The sequence below is a fragment of the Pan paniscus genome, chromosome 15 (assembly GCF_029289425.2).
Source record: "Pan paniscus chromosome 15, NHGRI_mPanPan1-v2.0_pri, whole genome shotgun sequence".
In the NCBI taxonomy this organism is placed as follows: Eukaryota; Metazoa; Chordata; class Mammalia; order Primates; family Hominidae; genus Pan; species Pan paniscus.
The window spans coordinates 52,696,630-52,708,886 of NC_073264.2; the positions used below are offsets into that span (position 1 = coordinate 52,696,630).

Here is a 12,257-nt window from a genome sequence, read left to right on the forward strand (position 1 = left end):
TAAATATAATTTAATCTTTTTTCTTTTTACTTAGAGACCACCCTTATGAATATCAGTTACTATATAACATGTGGTAACATAGTAGCCCTTAGGTGTTTTAACTATTTGAGAAAATTTGCCCTCCTCTAAAGGAGTTTTTTTGTCTGCTTTTCATATTCTTCACTGTCAGGATGCCAGCTGTCATTTCTTGCTATCACTGGTGTCTGTACCTCCAGCATCAGCCCCACTCTTGTTCCCTGATTGTACCACTCCTTGCCAAATTTTATGACTTAACTGCTATGAGTTAGGAAACCCTATAGCTTTGCTTTTAGACATTTCTAAACAAAAAGTAAGCTCTAAGCAAGGCCTTGAGGAGCTACTTTATGAGTACAGTGTGTGGATTGCTTTCAGTCCATTTTATCCACACTGAAACATTTTGTTGCCACATTTCTTAGTTTAACTGTCCTAGATAAATGAAGTTGCTAGATGAGAGAAAGTTGCATATCAACATACCCTGGCAAATAGGCCTTCATTTGATTTGGTACCTATTCTCTGATTCTAGAGAATCTAACTCTCACTCAGAAAAGAAATAAGATCTGTAAATGTAAATTCAATAGGAAAATGTTATTTATTCCATCCATCTCCCTATTTAAAGGTCATAATTTTTGCCTTCTTCTGCAAGACTTCAACCATCATTGTTTTCAGTGTTTCTCAAAGTGTGGTCCTTAGACCAGCTGCATCAGAAACACTCAGAGTGCATGTTAACAAGCAGATTCTTTGGTCCTACCCTTGGTCAATCCAATCAGAATCCTCCGGTGGTGATGGTATATTCCACATTACTTTTTTTTTTTTTTTTTTTTTAAGCAAGCCCTCCTTGTGATAAATTCTCAGGCATATGAGAGTTTACATCACCAAGCTAGAATGACTCCTCTGACATTCTTCACAATTCCCTTCCACCAACCCTTCCTCCTATCTCTATGCTTTCTTTTCCAGTTTCATACATTCTGCTTATCCACTTTTTCTTGAATTTTTCTCTTCTCCAGACCTCCAAATTCAGAACCTTCCTTTGAATATTTTATGACCATCACTCTTTCCCTAATCAAGAACAAATAAGGTAATCATTTTTTCCTGAACATAAAATTTCTGCAATATGCCTATCCCCTTCCCTGAGCCTGCAAGATTGATAGATGGGTTATACAAAGTGATGGAAACACTTTTTCTGGAAGTTTTTCAAAAGTGAGTATAAGCACAGTCATGTTCATAGGTAGAAAGAGAACTGGATGACTTATAAAGCCATTTCCAGGCGTGCCTAGAGTCTTTACATTGTAAATACTAACTTAATTTATTAATTTTCTGTCCATTCCTTTTTAAGACATTTCTGCTAGTCTTTTGTCTTTATATTTTGAAGCTTTTCTATCCTGGGACTATACTTTATAATCATGTTGTATCTCTTATAATAGTAGACACTAGCAATCTGCAATACATTTATGGACATGGAATAAATCCATATTGATCTATACTTTGCATCCTTGTTTTCTGTATCACAATTGAGGTGTGAGAAGGCAGAGTCTCACCTAATACAATGAAATAAACATCACCCAACACAGAATTGAATTAAGTTTTATGCTTATTTAAATTTTCTCTGATGAAAAATTCTTAAAATAAAAGGTTTTATATCAGTGTCATATATTTATGTACCAAATTACACCCTGAATGGAGTAGTAATAGTAATATTCATGTAGGCCGGCAACAGTGTTTCAGAAGCTGCATGGGAGACAGACAGGCTTGGTATAACAGCCAAGTGGGCAGGTGATCTCTGTTGACACCCCACTCCTTTGCATTGATCCTACTTTGTTTGTCTGTTTTTTGAGACCAAGTTTCACTCTTGTTGCCCAGGCTGGTGTGCAATACCATGATCTCAGTTCACTGCAATCTCTGCCTCCTGGGTTAGAGTGATTCTCTTGCCTCAGCCTCCCAAGTAGCTGGGATTACAGGCATGTGCCACCATGCCCGGCTAATTTTTGTATTTTAGTAGAGACAGGGTTTCACCATGTTGATCAGTCTGGTCTCAAACTCCTGACCTCAGGTGATCCACCTGCCTCAGACTCCCAAAGTGCTGGGATTACAGGCATGAGTCACTGCACCTGGCTGATCTCACTTTTTTTAATTACCCAGAGTCCTCTCAAAGGTGCCCTTCCTACATCCTACCATGACCTGTTCACCCACAAATTTCTCCAAACTCCAAAATTACTCTTGGTCTCTCTTTAATAAAAGTTTTGGTAGTAGGGAGAAAGTAATCTGATGTTTGCATTTTATTTAAAAAGTTTATTGAATAAAATTAATGTTGGATTATTGACATCTATGTGGTCCACATTCTTAAGCCCCTCTTCCTGCTGTCAGAAGACTATGAGTTAGTAACTTGCCATCCCACTTGAAAATATCTTGGTTTGGGGAAGACAGAGCTAAATTGTGAGTACAGAATATTTGCCCTTTGAATCTAGGTAACTTAAGATGAAGTCTTTCTGTAGGAGGCAGTTACACCAGCTGCCTTTCAAGGATGAATCAGGATTCAGATGAATTCAGCCTCACATGATTTCTTTATATCAATGACAACATTGATTTCTCAGACTATCAATATGGTCTTTCTCTTGTGGCCTCTAACCCTAACCCTGTAACAAAGAAGGCATTTTTAATCACTGAGGGCTAAAATATAGAATTGAATGAAGGCAAGCAATTCCATTTGGAATGTCCCATCAGCATTGGAAGGGACCTCCTTTGTACTGCAGCCTGCTGTGGCTAAGCACTAAGAATGTATTGTGAACTACCAGTGCTCAGGGAGCAGCCGGGGAAGTATCTTCTCTAGACAACAGAGGCTGAAGCTGTGAATCACGCATTTAAGTAACAGAGTTGTAGGCAAATAGCAATAGACTTGTAAGCAAAGATTATATTGAATTTGACAACAGGCTTGGGTGGTTTGTTTATTTATTTATTTATTTTGATGACTTCAACCTGACATTGACCTGATGAGCTCAGAAAAATAGTCTTGAGCTGAAGAGCACTCACTTCCCAGCAGAGATTTCCATGTTAATGGATATGTCAACCTTATTCAGTGAAAAAGAAGGTCAAGGGCATCCAAATAATACATATAATCCTTTCAGGCTATTTTAATTGAGTTTTTCAGTATCATAGTTCACTAAGAAGAAAAAGGGGAGAAATCATCACAAATTCATTTTGATTGTTATCCCAAATGAAAAAAATATATATTTAGTTTATCTTTGCTAGAAAATCTGATCTTGTAGAACAATCCTGGTGTTAAACCATTTTCTAAAACTACATTTCCAGAATTAGCCAATTCAGTTTCTTTTTCTATTCTGTAGAATTTGGCCAGAATCAAAGATTCCCACCGTGGCTTTTTTATCTGCCTTTTAGGGCCCAAGTCCGGCATCAATTGCTCCTTCAACTCCAAGACGAGTTGAGCGATGAGTATTTGAGGAAGAGCACTGCAAAGTAAATTTCCATCTTTCACCCCCACATTTCTATCCCGCCCATCCCTGCATCTGCAGGCTCCATGATCAAAAATAAATATCTTGCTTTCTTAATCAGAATTTAGGTATCAACCAAAGATTGCCTGCATCCAGGGACTAATAGGAGTAGGTCACAGGAGATTAGATCTAGATCTTACCCAGGTTGACAATCTCTATCTAGGAGGTCACGCATGGTAGCATTTATCAGGAAGCAGAAGATAGCATGCATATTGCTCAGGCCACATGACACCCTGCGATCTTCAAGCTGGCCCAGGTATATATACTGTGGAGACACAGTTTTGTAAAAACTCTGATGCCAAAGTAGTTCAGAATGAGTATGAGTGGGAAGTCAATCATGCATGGGGACTGCATGAGCTGCCTGAAGTGTTAGTCTAGATAAAGCTTCTCCAGTTTATTTCTTGGCAAAGAGCATTCCCTCACTCCAACCCAAGGGCAATTTCTATACAGTGGCTAAATATCTAAACAGGTTATCATAATGGGTTGGGAGAATATATTACCAAGAAGATTTGAGTCAGTACAGCTTTCTTCCTGCATAAGACTTGATAACCTGAATTAAATTAAACATGATGGGTTGATTAAGAAACACAATTTGCATGGTAGTAATTATTAATGGCTCCAGCTACTATTGCTGCACAGGAAACCACCCCAAAACTTAGTGGCACAAAATAGACATTTATGATACTCTTGGATATAGAATTCTCTGCTGGTCAAGAATTCAGACGGGACATAGTAAGGATAGTTTGTCTCTTTGCACAACGTCTGGGACCTCAGCTAGGGAGACTCATGACCTGGGGGTGATTTGATGACTCAGGGCTGAACTGATTTTGAGGTTTCTTTCTGCCATGTCTGGCAGTTGATGTTGACTGTAGGCAGAGAGCACAGTAGGCTGCTGACCGATGTGTAGCATCGCCAGCATGGCAGCCTCAGAAGAGCCAGACTTCTTCCATGGTGACTAGCTCCTCCCAGAGTGAGTATCCCAGGAGAACCAGGAGGAAGCTTTATGGCCTTTTCTGACCTAGCCTCATACAGCATCATTTCCATAGTAAAAGAATTATCGCTTACAAGTCCAGATTCAAGGGGCAGAGTGAAAGACCCCATCTCTCAATGTGTCAGAGAATTTTTATATAAGATTTAAATATGTTTTCAAATTACCTCATTCATATAAGGCATAGCCATCAAGAGCTAGAGCCATGGTAGAAAAAAGCTACTGTGGCCAGGCGTGGTGGCTCATGCTTGTAATCCCAGCACTTTGGGAGGCTGAAGAGGGTGGATCACTTGAAGTCAGGAGTTCGAGACCATCCTGGCCAACATGGCAAAACCCCATCTCTACTAAAAATCCAAAAATTAACTGGGCATGGTGGTGGGTGCCTGTAATCCCAGCTACTCTGGAGGCTGAGGCACGAGAATCACTTGAACCTGGGTGGCAGAGGTTGTAGTGAGCTGAGATCATGCCACTGCACTCCAGCCTAGGCAATAGAGCGAGATTCAGTCTCAAAAAAAAAAGAATGAAGAAAAAAGCTTCTGTGGTTGCAATACAACTTTGGTGTAATGCATAGCTCAGTAACAACTCAGAAGTGAAGAAAGTATACAGAAGGTCTATGATTACACTAATGGCTATGAAAAATGCTTAATATAATCAAGCTTGGAAAGTCCATTTTTATTCACTGATAGTAAGGTTTCTAACTGTACACTTAGAGATGTTTAGAAACAATTTTATTTTCAGAATTCCCACAAGATTAATAACTTTGCGATTGCAAGTCATAAACTTTCAAGTTCTAACCACTTTTACCTCTTGAAAACAATTGTTTTATTACCATTTCTAAAGTTTTTATTACGGAAAATTTCTTTTTGGGTATGCATCTAGGTACTGATTTCATTTATTACAGCTCTGGTCACTATTTATCCTACTCCTTGTTCAATATTACTTCACACCCCCACAGATTGGCCCGATTTCCTCCACGAGCCTCCCTTGGTCATGTTCAAGTTTCACACTGCATTTGATTGAGCCTCTCTTTACACAGTACTTATATTTGTCGTTACTTTTGAACATGTAAATTCCTAAGCTTGGAGAGTCTTCTCATTAGGACCAGGGAAAATGCATTCGTGTTGCTGTCTTTGATCTCTGAGGCGGTATGTGATTTAAGTTTGCCTCAGATCCTCAGTTTCCTGTCTACAATAATGAATTTGGGCAGAACCTGTATGATCTAGTTTTAGACCAAAATCTCTTTTTAAAAAGTTTTAAATGAGATGAAAAAGAAATTGGCCTCTTTGAGAAGAGAGGAAGTAAAAATGGAGTGACCTGAAGGGACCCAGGGAGATGAAGCGGCCTCCATTTTGAGCAGGCAGCTCTGGGGTCTGAGAGAGCTGACCAAGGGTGGCTTTGACAGAGAGAGATTATGGACAGCAGCAGCTCAGAATAATAGGTGGTTTAAAGGATATAATGAACAATCCTCTTCTGAAAAGCAGCACAACAGCCTTAGAAAGAGAGGTCAAGGGCTCTTTTGGAAAGGCCTCGGGGCAACAACCTCTTCTAAGCAAATGTTTAAATAAGCAGTTCTCATAACAGTTAAAGGGTGACTTCACTTACATGTAGGAGCTTGCATTTGGTAAAATCAGGTACCATGTCACTCACAGAAAGTTTATCAACATGTGGGATATTTTCCTAATTAAAAATATAGGAAAAGAAATGTGTGTGCGTTTTCTATGTGTATATATTTAAAGAGAATCAAAAACACAGGGAAGTGATTTGTCACGACAGTAATAATGGCAGACCTGTTCATGATGTTTAACTTGCCACGGTCTGTTGTCCAGCTTGCATTCATTTCTGTTTATAAAACCCATAAAAGTCTTGAGCGAAAACTTCCTTGGAAAAGTTTTTATAATTCAAAAAAGTCATCAACTCAAAACCCAGACCGGGTTTGGCTCCTTGGATGGCACTGCCTCAGGGCCTCCTCCCTTTGTTCTTCTGTGTACACAGAGAGAGGAGGTGGAGCCAAGGAAGATGAAAGTTCTTGACACTAATGCCTGGCAGGACAAGTCTGGCAACTTTCAGAACAATGCAAATTGAATGGCCAAATTAGACAATTTTTCCCAAACTGAAATGACTTCTTCACAGAAACTTGTAACACTTGGCTTACACGTGCCAAATACTAGTGTAACCCAGTTGGGGGCAGCTGTAGTTGAGCTCTATTAAGCTTCAAGGTGCTGCTAGAACAATACTGGATTAGCCCACTGGGTTCAAATACCAAGAACTGATGGTATGAGGTGAGGCATGCTCTTCTAGGCTTCTTGCCCAAAGGTAGTTTGGGTTTGTTTTTAAATATTTGAAAAGAAACAACCCTTTTCACTTTCAGTCTTGAGAAATAGACGGAGGTTTTTGAAGGGGGTGATGGTGATGGTGGTGGTGCTGGTGGTGGGGGTGGTAGTTGTGGGTCGTCCTTGTTTTGTTTAAATGAATCACCAAGAGCCAGACAATGCCACGGTAAATATGGGCTCTGAAGATCTAGCCCAACCACCTCCATTAACTATGAAGGAAATGGGGCCTCAGGGAGCAGCAGCAGTTCTAGAGGTGGCGAGGCCTTAGATGGAAGTCATGAATTGGGGCACATTGTGTTGTTATGTTCCCTCATTTGAGGAACAAAAACCAGGAAAGTTTAATGGATCTCTCCAAGTTCACAGAGCTGTTTATTAAAAGAGTCAAGACAGTGGCTGGGCACGGTGGCTCACGCCTGTAATCCCAGCACTTTGGGAGGCCGAGGCAGGCAGATCATGAGGTCAGGAGATTGAGACCATCCTGGCTAACATGGTGAAACCCCGTCTCTACTAAAAATACAAAAAAATTGGCCAGGTGTGGTGGCGGGCGCCTGTAGTCCCAGCTACTCAGGAGACTGAGGCAGGAGAATGGTGTGAACCCAGGAGGTGGAGCTTGCAGTGAGCCGAGATCATGCCAGTGAACTCCAGCCTGGGCGACAGAGGGAGACTCTGTCTCAAGACAAAGCCCACTGGGCTAAAGAAATGTATGCATTTAGGATAGTCAAATGAACAAAGGAATGACCATTCCAGTACCAGCATGAAAAGTCATTCCAAATCGAACACATGCAGCTTGCATTGACCAGCCACTTGGATGCGACACATATATTTCCTCAGAGCAAACAGTAAAGAATCGATTGTCCACAGTAAAGACCCATACAGATGTGTCTGGCTTTATAGAATACACCGTGCTACTTTTCAGGTAGATTTGACCACATTTTAAATATATATGAACAACTTTGCTTTTAAAAATTCTTTGTAAAATAGGGACATTTTCTGAAAAATAGAATAAGCAACCTCAATTTATCCACTTTCCAATCTGAATTTTCCCACGTAATATTTGTTTCTCCTGGGTCTTTTTAAATTCAATGAGCTGAAAGAGTTAATGAAGCTCCAGCCTTCCTACACAGTAGCCAGGCAATCCACCATCCTCGAATATGCATTTTGAGTCATTATACCCAATGTATCCTGTTGGTGCAAAATAATTGCAGTTTTGCCATTACTTTTTACCGCAATTACTTTTGCATCAACCCAATACTTTCAAAACCAAAAGTTAAACTATTTGTATGTGTTGTCCATGATAGTTTCCTCTCTAGACTAAGAACAAAGTTTTGTAAAGTATCCTTCTGTGTATAAGTTGTTTTACCTTGCAGAAGTTGGACTGAGAGGGCAGGATCACTTGTTTTCATAGAATTGGTTGAGGTTGAGCATTTGTCACAGGCCTCCTATGCAGGAGGCTCTGTTAATGCACAGCAGGGATTGAAAACGCAAATGCCCACAAGAGCCAGACAGCTGCTACAGAGGAGCAAAGCAGCAGGTTAAGTGGGAGAGGCAACAGGAAGTGGTATGGGAGGTGGGGAAGGAGTAGTTAGTGCCCCATCTGAAGGGATGGGTGCTACTCAGCTCCAGTTCATGCAGAAACATAGGCCAGTTACCATGCAGAAACGTAGGCCAGGTTTTGACAGACTCTTCATTTTTTAAAAGAAAAAATGTATTTTAATGTAAAATCTTCTGACTTGTTAATGTTGGCAACTAACTCAAATTTGTTTTGAAACGAGTGAAGGTCAAATTAAAAAGTCCCTTGACCCTCTGGTTACCAGTATGAGACTTCTAGATGCTACCATGACTACCCATCTGTTTTTGGTTTTGTTTTCTTTTAGGGACAAGGTTTCACTCTGTCACCCAGACTGGAGTACAATGGAGGCATCATAGCTCACTGCAACCTCCAACTCCTGGGCTCCAGTCATCCTCCTGCCGCAGTCTCCTTAGTAGCTAGGACTATAGCCATGTGCCAACATGCCTGGCTAATCGTTTTGTAGAGACAGCATCTTGCTATGTTGCCCAGGCTGATCTCAAACTCCAGGCCTCAAGCAATCCTCCTGTCTTGGCCTCCCAAAGTGGTAGGATTACAGATATGAGCCACTATGCCCTGTCCCACCCATCTTTTTGTAGAAATCATATGCATCCTTTATTTGCCTTAATCACATCCTTCTTAAAGCTATCCTCAACACTCTGACATAATACATCTGTAAGGTCTGTACTGCACAGTTAATGCTTAACTCTCTCCTTTCTTTGTTTCTGATGAGTTCATATGTACAGATTTTGTATTCAGACTTGATCATAAGCACTTCCAGAACAAGACTCATATCTAATACTTCTTTTATAGCTATCTCAAAGCTCAATAAATGTTTGCAGTTGGTATTTTTCTTAATAAAGGGAAAAGAAAATAGTCTTTGCTGACACACAAATACGTAGTTATACTAGGAATGAGTTTCGTGTCTCGAAGTTCCTGAATTTCTAGCCTAGGCAAGCTAACAAGTTAACATCTGTAGGCATCTTGCCTTGACGAGCTGAGAAGCACTGACTTGCCATAAATGTTTAAGAAGAAAGCACTTGGCAAAATAGCTATGAGTTCGTTTATGTCTTTTCTAGAATAAAAATATCATAGGCTATATTTAGTCCCATGGAGGTGATGTTGTTCCTTACAAGCCTTGACTGTGAATGAGAAATTTTCTGAGCCAATTCTTGTCTGCAGGAAACCTTCCATTGATTTAGGCATTAGAAGAATGATAGGTCCAGCTAAAGAATGTCAAGCTCCTGTTTTGCATTCACAAGTCAGAACTCTCTGGGCCTTCTTCTTACAGTGTTTTGGAGGAGTACAGTGTGAGCTGTAAGCAGCCTTAATCCAGAAACAGGTGTAATGGGAGGAGAAATGGAGCAAGCATTGAAGTTCAAGAAATGAGTGACCACTATCTTTGTCCCTATGTGGAAGTGAGGAGGGATGACTAAGAAATGGCGAACACTGCAAGAAACTTTTTGCCTTGTACTGGCCTGTTAAAGTTATCTCTCTGTGGCCAACAGTAGGCCAAAAATCCAGAACAGCTGGGCATGTGTGCCAGGCTGCCCAAGGATGGTTCTGGGAGTGGTTTGAATTGTCCAGCACCATTTGTGAGTGAAGGAGAAGTATGGAAACAATGACCTCTATGGATCACTAAATCCAATGGGCTTGATATGATAGGGAATCAAGAGGCTGTGGTGAAGGGACCAGCTCTGGTATGAATTGATTGCCTGACCAAAGGAAAACATTGTATTTCTTCCCTTACCTGGAAATGCTAATAAAATATCCAGAAAGGCTTTTACTTTTTTTTTTTTTTGAGATGGAGTTTTGCCCCTGTTGCCCAAACTGTAGTGCAATGGCGCAGTCTCGGCTCACTGCAACTTCTGCCTTCCGGGTTCAAGCAGTTCTCCTGCCTCAGCCTCCTGAGTAGCTGGGATGACAAGCAGGAGCCACCACGCCCGGCTAATTTTTGTATTTTTGGTAGAGACAGGGTTTCACCACGTTGGCCAGGCTGGTCTCGAACTCCTGACCTCAGGTGATCCCCCGACCTCTGCCACCCAAAATGCTGGGATTACAGGCGTGAGCCACTGTGCCCAGCCAGAAAGGCTTTTACTGAAGAAGCCCTGTCTTCATACTAGCCCTCACAAACGCTACACAGACGTGCCTCTCAGACATTTCTGTATGGTTCTCAGAGTTTCCCAAATTGTTTGGTAATCAGAAAAAGAAATAAATTGTCAAATAAACAGACAACAGCCTTGCATTAGGAAGCAGACTTTGGAGTGCCAAAAAAAGAAACGGTAACCAAAATAGTTTGGTTACTAAAAATAGTGCCTTAACTTAGGCAAACAATACCAGGGTCAGAATAAATACTAATTAACATTGTTTAGAATACTTTATTGTAACTCTGACATTATTGTCACTTTCTATTTAATAATAGAATTTTCTTTTCTTTCTTTCTTTCTTTCTTTCTTTTTTTTTTTTCTGAATCTCACTCTGTCGCCCAGGCTGGCGTGCAGTGGTGTGAACACAGCTCATTGCAGACTTGACCTCCCGAGCTCAGGTGATCCTTCCACCTCAGCCTTCCTGGTAGCTGGGACTACAGGCATGCCACCCTGCTCAGCTAATTTTTGTATTTTTTGTGGAGACAGGGTTTTGCCATGTTGCCCAGGCTACTCTCAAACTCCTAGGCTCAAGTGATTTGCCCATGTCAGCCTCCCAAAGAGCTGAGATTACAGGCTTGAGGCATCATGCCCAGCCAGAATTTTCTTTCTTCTTTTTCTTTTTTTTTTTTAGACCGTCTGGCTCTGTCGCCCAGGCTGGAGTGCAGTGGCGTGATCTCGGCTCACTGCAAGCTCCACCTCCTGGGTTCACGCCATTCTCCTGCCTCAGCCTCCCGAGTAGCTGGGACTACAGGCGCCTGCCACCACACTCGGCTAATTTTCTGTATTTTTAGTAGAGACGGGGTTTCACCATGTTAGCCAGGATGGTCTCGATCTCCTGACCTCGTGATCTGCCCACCTTAGCCTCCCAAAGTGCTGGGATTACAGACGTGAGCCACTGCGCCCGGCCCATGAGCCACCGTGCCCGGCGGAGAATTTTCTTTTTAACTTGTCACATTGTTAGTCCAATTGCATTTTCTTCATCTGCAAATTTGTTCAAGTTGCTAATAAAAATGGTGGAGAAAATAAAATTAATGTATCTTTGGAATGGTGGTGTTTAATCTGTCTAAAAGTAATGCTAATTATAAAAATAGAGACATTTATATTTCTTTTCTTGATTGTTCCTTATTTTTCTCTCAACAGCCTTCATATCTGTTTTTTTCTTATGAAGCTTCTTCTGGTTGGAAACTTGTCAAATTTCATCAGGTAAGAAGTGCTAAATGTGAACCTGTAAACTTTGTTTCAAAAACCAAAAACCGAAGTTTAAGAAATCTAAAGATGGTGTCAACCTTAGACAGATCTCTTGACTGTAATCTGGGAAAGGTCAAATAAGATCTCCAATCGTGTACAATTCCAAATACATTTGAGAGCAGTGGGTCTGAAAATGTGGTTCCCAGACCAGCAGCATCAACACCATGAAGGAAGTTGTTAAAAATGCAATTCTCAGGCTCTCCCCTGTGCTTTAATAAAGTTTCCAGTTGACTCTGATGCACATACAGTTCTGAGAACCAGTTTTAGATAGGTTTCATAGGCCAAAGGAATAGAAAATATCTCTCTGGGTCGATTGCATTTAATGGACTTAATGTTTCTCCCTTTCTTTTCTCCATTGGCTTTTCTTCCTTCAGATTCATCCATTCCTCATTTAACAAGCTTGCTTCATAAAATCATACATTATTCCAAACATACTATCTTTATGACAACTTAAAT

The 12,257-nt window shown here is 40.8% G+C and overlaps 1 protein-coding gene and 1 long non-coding RNA gene across 4 annotated transcripts in view; one reads left to right on the plus strand and one right to left on the minus strand.

Moving 5' to 3' along the window:
- The window catches only part of FRMD6 (FERM domain containing 6), a 366,574-nt gene that overhangs the window by 194,286 nt on the left and 160,031 nt on the right, over nucleotides 1-12,257 (plus strand). For both annotated transcript variants that reach the window (XM_063596208.1, XM_055097578.2), the window contains one exon: nucleotides 11,694-11,756. The gene's annotated coding sequence lies outside the window, so the exon portion shown is untranslated. The remainder of the gene's footprint in view (nucleotides 1-11,693; nucleotides 11,757-12,257) is intronic.
- LOC117975929 (uncharacterized) overlaps nucleotides 1-12,257 on the minus strand; it is a 198,545-nt gene that overhangs the window by 105,879 nt on the left and 80,409 nt on the right. The window lies entirely within an intron of this gene.